Source organism: Copadichromis virginalis, linkage group LG19, assembly GCF_057382275.1.
Source record: "Copadichromis virginalis isolate Kocher_CV1m ecotype Utaka linkage group LG19, C_Virginalis_male_GT1.1, whole genome shotgun sequence".
NCBI lineage: Eukaryota > Metazoa > Chordata > Actinopteri > Cichliformes > Cichlidae > Copadichromis > Copadichromis virginalis.
The window spans coordinates 29,783,772-29,792,211 of NC_140636.1; the positions used below are offsets into that span (position 1 = coordinate 29,783,772).

General features: G+C 40.8%; 1 long non-coding RNA gene across 1 annotated transcript; it reads left to right on the top strand.

Moving 5' to 3' along the window:
- Positions 1 to 1,936: 1,936 nt before the first annotated feature.
- LOC146686403 (uncharacterized) lies at positions 1,937 to 4,981 on the top strand. The gene is made up of 4 exons (XR_014916909.1): positions 1,937 to 2,183; positions 3,467 to 3,567; positions 3,648 to 3,728; positions 4,710 to 4,981. It is a non-coding gene; the product is annotated as an uncharacterized LOC146686403 (long non-coding RNA).
- The last annotated feature ends 3,459 nt before the right edge of the window (positions 4,982 to 8,440 follow it).

Sequence of the window (8,440 nt, forward strand, 5' to 3'; positions counted from 1 at the left end):
ACATAAATGTACCACCCATGGAAGAGGTAGCGCACTAGCATTTGCACAGAAATGCATGATGGGAGATTGATAACACATCGGTGCAGAAACACGGCCCCTGTGGAGGGTCTGTTTGTTCGCTATGATGGGTGACACGGCTGACTGACACTTCCCTCTATACCAACCCAACAGCCAGTGTGATGAAATTGTGCAGCTACACTGTTGATTAAGCAGTGTGCGGTGTGTGCGTTATTACAGTGAGTTCAGCGGTGCAGTGTGTAGGTGTGTATGCATGCGTGTTTGCATTGGTTGTGTTCATGCTACACGTGCATCACAAGGAAATGAGACCATAATTATAAAAGGAATACACCTGACTTTGAACCAAAGCTTTGCATAAGTCAAGCCCGGCCACAACACCCACAACTGCTGAGATAATCATCAGTAGTCAAGTGCTGCCATCTAGTGACACAAAAATGCAGCTTTAAATGAAAAATGATAGTCTAGGCACAAGAAAATTGAGCTAAACTTGCAATAAACTTTAATTGATGAGGCAGTTTTGAATTGACGCAGCAGGATGTTTTCTCCTTCTTCTTAACAAAATCCAGATTTATTCATGCTGCTATGCTTCCTGTGTCTCCTTCTCACTCCTCCCTGAATCTCTTAGCCTACTCAGATCAATAGCTTTGTTTGTTCCAGTTACACCTCCCAGTGTTTTCACTTGTCCCCCTCTGCAGGAAGTGAATTGGATGTCCTGTCCTGTGCAGTGGTTATGCTGTGAATCAAAAAAGCTAAATTAAATTGCCTAATTGGTTTCCTTGGGAAGGGTAAAACAGATTTAAATTGATTACCGGTAATGGCCTTTTGTGGAACCACATTGGCTTCTGCTGTTTGAGGAGGATTTAGCAAAACCAATTAATTTGCCTCACCTCTTATGTGCCCTCCTTCTGTCTCCCTTTGTCTCAGCCTGGGAGCTTTTTCATCGTTTGCGTTTTCCACTTTTTAATGCCCTTTTTCATACTCCCAAAAAATATGATGACGATAATGTCGCTGGATAACAATCATTCATGCCTAATTGGATGAATACTGTCACACTGGGTTCCAATAAAAAGGCAGAGATATTTTTCTACTGTCTGCCGTTAAAAGACTCGCCCGACAAAAGAAAATTTAAGTCTCTTTGAATTACCTTGCTTGTGCGTTACTGCTGTTGCTGCTTCAGGTGATGGTGGAAAAAGTAAGACGTCAAGGTCAAATTTTGTCACACAAGCTGATTAAATCCCTAATAAATTCTCCCTTTAACTGTATCGCTGCCTCAGTTTTTCTCGTTCTCCCATCAGATATTATCACAGCCTGACCCAATGTGACATTTAAAATGGGCAAATTACAGGCACTTAATATGATATCATTAATTACAATGGGGTAACTATTGTGTATGATTAAAACAGATGTCAGGCACCTCAAGGGAAAAGGGATAATAATATTATTATCAAAGTCATTTTTAGATTCTTTTTTTAATGTTCTGGTCAGGAAATTATAAAATGTCTCAAACCACATCAGATTTTGTGTTCAACTAAGAAAAATCTATTTTCCCTCTGAAAGAACTCTTATTTTTAGCTTCACTGGATGCAGAAAATTTAAATGCAGTTAAGCTGAATAGCCCATGACAAATTAACAAAATAATTTCAAGCATTATAAATGTATTTATAGCTGACTTCATATTTTGTAGAGGGCTAAAGCAACCTTCCACTGCCCAAGGTTCAGCAGAGATGTAAGAATAATGACTTAAGTACTGCTATTTAGTTGGATTACATGCAAAACCCTTAAGCATTACAAATTACTGTAGAAAGAAGGCTGCATTCCATTATGGGATTATTTCACACATATGATGTGGTTATTGCAAATCCATCGCAACCAGGATTAGTATATCAAAAGGTAACAAGAACACTGCATGTATATATATATATATATATGTATGTATAGCTGTATTTTACTGTAATTACAATGCATGGTGAAAAAAAGAGGGAAGAGTAAAGATTTCTTCTAAACAGAGCAGCTGAACAGAAAATAAATTCTAAGCAGAATTGCCTCCTTCTCTTCAGCCACCTCCTCCAGCTCTTTTGGGAGGACACTGAGGCATTCCCAATCAAGCTGAGAGACATAATCTTCCCAACATGGAGTCTGGGGCCTCCTTCCAGTTGTACAGTCATGTAAGTATCCTAGTCAAATCTCCAAACCACCTGCGCTGGAGTGGTAGCAGCACTCCTCTTAGCCCCTCAAGAATGACCAAGCTCCTCACCCTGTCGCTGAGGGAGAGCCCATACCCTATGATGTCTGGACAAAAGCTCATTTCTCCTGCTGTTATCTCATTCTTTTGCTTACTACCCACAACTCGCAGGCACAGGTTATGGATGTAAAATCCATCAATCTCCTGCTGTGCTCTTCTGTTCTTTCACTTGTGAGCATAATTCTGAGATATTTGGGGAAAAACTCATCCCTTTTCCAGCTGAGAATCATGGCCTCAGAACTGGAGATACTTACCTTCATTGTAGTTGCTTCACAGTTGGCTGAAAACCACTACAGTGCCAGCCAGAGGTCATTGCTCGATGAAGTCAACAAAACCACATCATCTGCAAAAAACAGAGAAGATATCCAGAAGCTACTAAAACCAACCTCTTAGCTGAATCTATCAATGAGTGACAAAGTGCACCCCTGGCAAAGGCCATCACCCTCTGGGATCAATCATGACTTTGCCAGCAGACCAACAAACCCTTCACACTCGTATTAGAGTCCAGAATAACTCTCCCAATACCCCATCTCCTCAAACCACTCCCATCAGGACACTCCAAGACATGCACTCGACAAAGCAAAATTAGTAAATTCGATTTCAAGTGAATGTGTGACAGATGGCTGGCACAATTAGCAAGACAGACTGTGCATGTGAGCTGAAGAACTGGAAGCTGTATGTGCGCCAGGCGGAAGTTTGCCATGAGAGTGTTAGCATGTTGAAATAATTCTTTCCTTGAAAATGTGTTATTGTTCTATACTGGGCCACATGTATTGTTAAAGCCCTCATTCACAATCTGTGAAGTGTTTGTAAAGTCATGCGTCACAAAGTCACATTTTAAATGTAACATTTTATAGATGATGTCTGTCACCCACACCACAACACGGTCTATCAGGCAGCGAGGGCCTGAGAGTGAAAGCACACACTGATCATAAGCTTTATTTATATAACAGTCACACGCTTTCAGTGTTGTGTTACTTTTAAGGGCACTATTAGATGCACCCCCTATTGTGTTCAGTGCATAACACTGATCACAGAAACACAGGCTAGTTGACATTAATGAACTGGTGCTATACATTGCATACATTGCAATGCTACAAACCGGGTAGTCAAGGCTCCTTCTTGGTTATCCCAGATATAAAAGCTCAGACTTTTTCAGGCTTGTATCACTTCTGATGTGCTGTTCTTTGTTTTTTTTCCTCCAAGTGTTCAAGTGCTTTGTTGAGATAAGCCATGCTGCTTACAACTCTTCTGGACCCCATGCTGGCAGGCTGGTGACCCTTGTAGATGTAACTAGCCAAAATAGAGTGAGTGGTCTGAATCATAGCTGTTGGATCAGTGCTTTACTCTTGACTTGTTGATATAAATTTTGTCTTGTTATTTCCAGACGGTTGTCGAAAATGCCTCCACAGGGGTGAAGATGCCTTTCCCTTACAAGTGCATGCACCTTACAGAAAATACCCCACACGTGAGTGTGGACAAAATGTCTTCTAACCTTGCCGATTTATCCTTTTTAAAGGATATACCATACAGTAATATTGTATACACAACTGTGTGTTATTGGTAAATAGTACATAAAGTATCAAAGGTAAAAACATTTTTTCTACAGAAAAATGTTCCCGGATCAGTCTCCAGATGTTGTTTTTTCAAAAACTGTCAGTTTAAAGTTGTGTGTTTGTAGTTTGGTTCTCTAGTGAGATCCACTTATCACTTTTATCAAGCTCAGAAAAACGGGGATTCATTTTGATTTAAAAAGTATGCTAAAATATATAAATGGGAAAAACGCAGCTGAATTAAAACCCTTGAGCATATAACAGTCAGCATCAATAGCCAACTGCAGCCACAAGATGGCAGTAATAACAAGCATGTATACAGGCGAGAACCAAGCAGTTCCCTGTAAATGCACGTCCATGCTGCCATTTAAAGTCTATGCAACTTGACTTATTTTCTGAGACCTGCACCAAAGCAGGATTTGGGGCTTAGAGAGTTAACTTCAGGTTTAATTTTGCATCGTTATGAAGAAGGTTCACCCCTCACTGGGTTGCACGGCCGTAGCCTATGCTGCAGAGCTAACCTTTTCCTGGAGTTACTGTTATGTTTGAGATAAGGAAATAACACAACAAATCCGCTTCCCAATGATCACTGTGAAAAATAGCATCAACATTTCTTGAGTGCTCTGTGGCCTTAAATCTAAGGATGAAAAGAAGGTCTACATGTTTTAGAACTAGCTTCATGGAATTTATGCAGGTAACTTTAAAAACACACATGTAAGCTTTTATGTACTGATATTATCCTAAGCCTGTAGTTTTAGGGCCTCGATGAGAAGCAAAGTTCAGAACGCAGTAAAAGTTTTTATACATCAAGAAAGGAAAATAATATGCTCCACATATCTCTCTCACCTGGAGACCGCTGGGAGCACTGTGAGAATCATGTTCTTTGATTTCTCCAGTGCCTTCAACGCTATTCTTCCCTCGGTTCTGAAGGACAAGCTGGAGAACTCTGGAGTGGACCATCACCTCACTACCTGGATTTTGGACTACCTCACCGACCGACCACAGTATGTGAGAACTCAGGGCTGTGTGTCGGACAGGGTCGTCTGCAGTACGGAGGCCCCAAAGGGAACGGTTCTGGCTCCGTTCCTCTTCACCATCTACACTGCAGACTTTTCCCACAACTCCACCCAGTGCTTCCTGCAGAAGTTCTCTGATGACTCTGCAATAGTTGGCCTCATCACTGATGGGGACGACAAAGAGTACAGAGGACTGACCCAAGACTTTGTGGACTGGTGCCAGCTGAACTACCTCCAGATCAACGCCAGTAAAACCAAGGAGCTGGTGGTAGACTTCCGCAGGCACAAACATCCTCCACTGCAACCACTGAATATCCAAGGTATGGACATCGAGGCTGTGGACAGCTACAGGTACCTTGGTGTTCATCTGAACAACAGACTGGACTGGACTCATAACTCAGACGCCCTCTACAGGAAAGGGCAGAGCAGGCTGTACTTGCTGCGGAGACTCAGGTCGTTTGGAGTGGAGGGCCCACTCCTGAAGACCTTCTATGACTCTGTGGTGGCCTCAGCTATCTTTTACGGTGTGGTCTGCTGGGGCGGCAGCATCTCTGCCGGGGACAGGAAGAGACTGAACAGGCTGATCCGAAGGGCCAGCTCTGTTCTAGGATGCCCTCTGGACCCAGTGGAGGTGGTGAGTGACAGGAGAATGGCGGCTAAGCTGTCATCACTGTTGGACAACATCTCCCACCCCATGCAGCAGACTGTGACAGCACTGAGCAGCTCCTTCAGTGGGAGACTGCGGCACCCACGGTGTGGGACGGAGAGATTTCGCAGGTCTTTCCTCCCCACTGCTGTCAGACTCCACAATAAAGACTTTAACTGATCAAGCACACACATCCACACATGTGCAATAACACTTGCAATAAGTGCAATACTCTTTTCTGGCATCGTTGTATTTTTACTCAGTTGTATGTAGAATTTGTATTCTATTTTTAAATCAAATCAAATCAAATCACTTTTATTGTCACATCACATTATCCTATTGTATATTGTATTCTATTTTATTCTACTGTATATAGTATTTTTATTTTATTCTGTTCTCTACAGTTGTGTATTGTATTCCTTCTTATTATATTCTCATTTTTGCTACATAACTTTTGCACTGTCCACTTCCTGCGGTGACAAAACAAATTTTCCCACGTGTGGGACTAATAAAGGTTATCTTATCTTATCTTATCTTATCTTACATCACACACAGAGAGTGTGTGTTTATACAAATAAAATGAGCAAAAAACCCAGGAAGCTTTTGAACTTTGCACAGACTAGCTCATAGCACAAACTGAAACTTTTTCTTGTGATTAAACCAGTGCTGCCTGTTAAACATGTTTCTTCTCTCTACACTTCACAAAGTTGAGCGATAGTCTAAGCAACAACTGCTTGTGACTCTTTTGATGTATAGAACTTGTGCACACAGCGTGCATTGTGTCTTCGCTGACATATGCTGACAAGCACTGTTTCTTCCTGTTGGCAGACACCACGGTGTTGATTTAGCCCTTCATAGCATGTTGTTGCCCTCAGGCAAGAAACCACATTTTTGATAATTACATTGTCCTTTTACATTTTATTTTGTTTTTTAATAAAAATATTGACCCAAAACATGTCACCATCATATATATTGATGAGGAGAAGAGCGTTTTCTCTTTAACATGGTTGTGCTCCAGTCGTTGCAGAAACCAAAGTCACATGTAGCAGCAACAGCATCTGGTGAGATAAGTATCATGTTTAGTTTAAAATGAAATAACTTTATTAATAAAATGTCCATGTAGGTGAATATCTAAAAGTTATGTCCGATTGTTTAACAACAGATTTTGACAGATTTTTCATTTAATTAAAATTCGTTGCCTCAGGACAAAGCAGTACGCAGTTTCTCTCTCTCTTTTTTTTTTCAAATCCAATAATGCAAAATAGTGGTTCAACCCTGGGGGACTGCTTGTTTTAGTTTTTTCCCTGCTAATACATTCGATTTAACTGATTGTGTCATTATCATGCAGTTGTGCCATCAAATCCCTATTTGATCATCTGAAATAGGGTCTGTTGGTGCAGGGATTGAGGCCCCCAGGAGAAATTCTATGTGTCGAGATGTAAAGAAGTTAAGACCCAAATGCAAGATCCTGAGACAGACTTGTGGACTATAAAATCAGAGTTTTATTGATTTGTGTTTCTGGACGTGAATTTTCCCACGTTTTTATTTCAGTGAACATGATTTTCTTTAGCATACTTTGTGCTGACCTGTGTGCATATACACTAAGTAAAGATTTTCCATATTTTGACACAAGACAAAACTTCAAAAACATTTTCTTATTCAAGAAAAGGGGACATTTGATAGAGCTCATGTTTTATAATATGTAACAGAACAGACCATTTATGGATGTTTAGAAAGGACTGTAAGAGTTTTTCTAATTGAGTGGAGTTCTGTAAGTTTCTTAAAGACGTTTCACTTCCCATCGCCTGATCTCATGTTGTTCCATTTGTTACTCTGTTTCTCTCTAGATGGTTTCAGAAGTTGATCTCAGGGTGAGGCAGGGTCTCACAATGGTTTTACCCAAGACCTCTGCTGATAATGACCCATACTCTTTTTCATACCTTGGCTTATGTGATCAGTCATATGATCAATAGTTGGTCAAGGACCCTCTTAAGGGACAACTCCCACTAGGGTTAAGAATCTGGGACTCTCTACCATTTGGTTTTATAGCTGAAAAGGCTTCTTTTATAAGTGAACGTCTTCCAGAAACTTAAAGAAGTGTAGTCACTCTTTAGATTACCATGACCGTGATGCCTGGGAGCCTACACAGACAGCCTGTGTGAGGCATGTACTATATATGAGGGATTGTTGTGTGAATGTGCTTAACTTGATTCAATCTGGGATCCAGGATGTGCAACTAAGGGAATGATGAAGAATTTGTCTTCTTCTTCTTCTTGTTATTATTTCTGCTGGTGACCACAGCAGGTTATCTCCCTCAATCTCACCCTATCCCAAGCATCTTTGTCAACCCAGTCCTCTGCATGGACTCCTTCACTACATCCATTAATTTTCTCTGTGATGTTCTTCTTTTTCTCCTGCCTGGCAGCTCCATTTTCAAAACCCTTTGACCAGTGTATTAATTATCCCTCTTCTGCTCATGTCCAAGCTATCTCACCCTTGCCTCTCCAACTTTGTCTCCCACTCCAAACCTCTGCATCGTCATACTGTCACTGCACCAGTGCCACCATCTCCAAATGTTGAAAAAGTGAAAAATCCATCCATCTAAACAAAACACGTCTGATCTTATTGGGTTTTGTTCTACTTTTGTTCTGGTTTTGCAAGTAAAGGTTAAAAACAAAAAAGGAAAAAAACAAACAAACTGTGTAACATTATTTTATATGTGCCTGTAGTGATGAGGAGCAAAGGTCAGACTGATCTGCAAAGTGAAATTAAGTTTTATTAACAACGAAGATGATCTGCACACCAACATAAGCAAGTCTTAACTGTGTCACCTTAATTAATCATTGTTCAGATTATGTATTTATCAGTGAAAGTGAGTGATTATGCACCTCAAATAAGAGAGGTATGATAGGTTTGTAGCTTGAACCCATCCGCTGGAACGTTGAAGGCAATATAATTACACTGC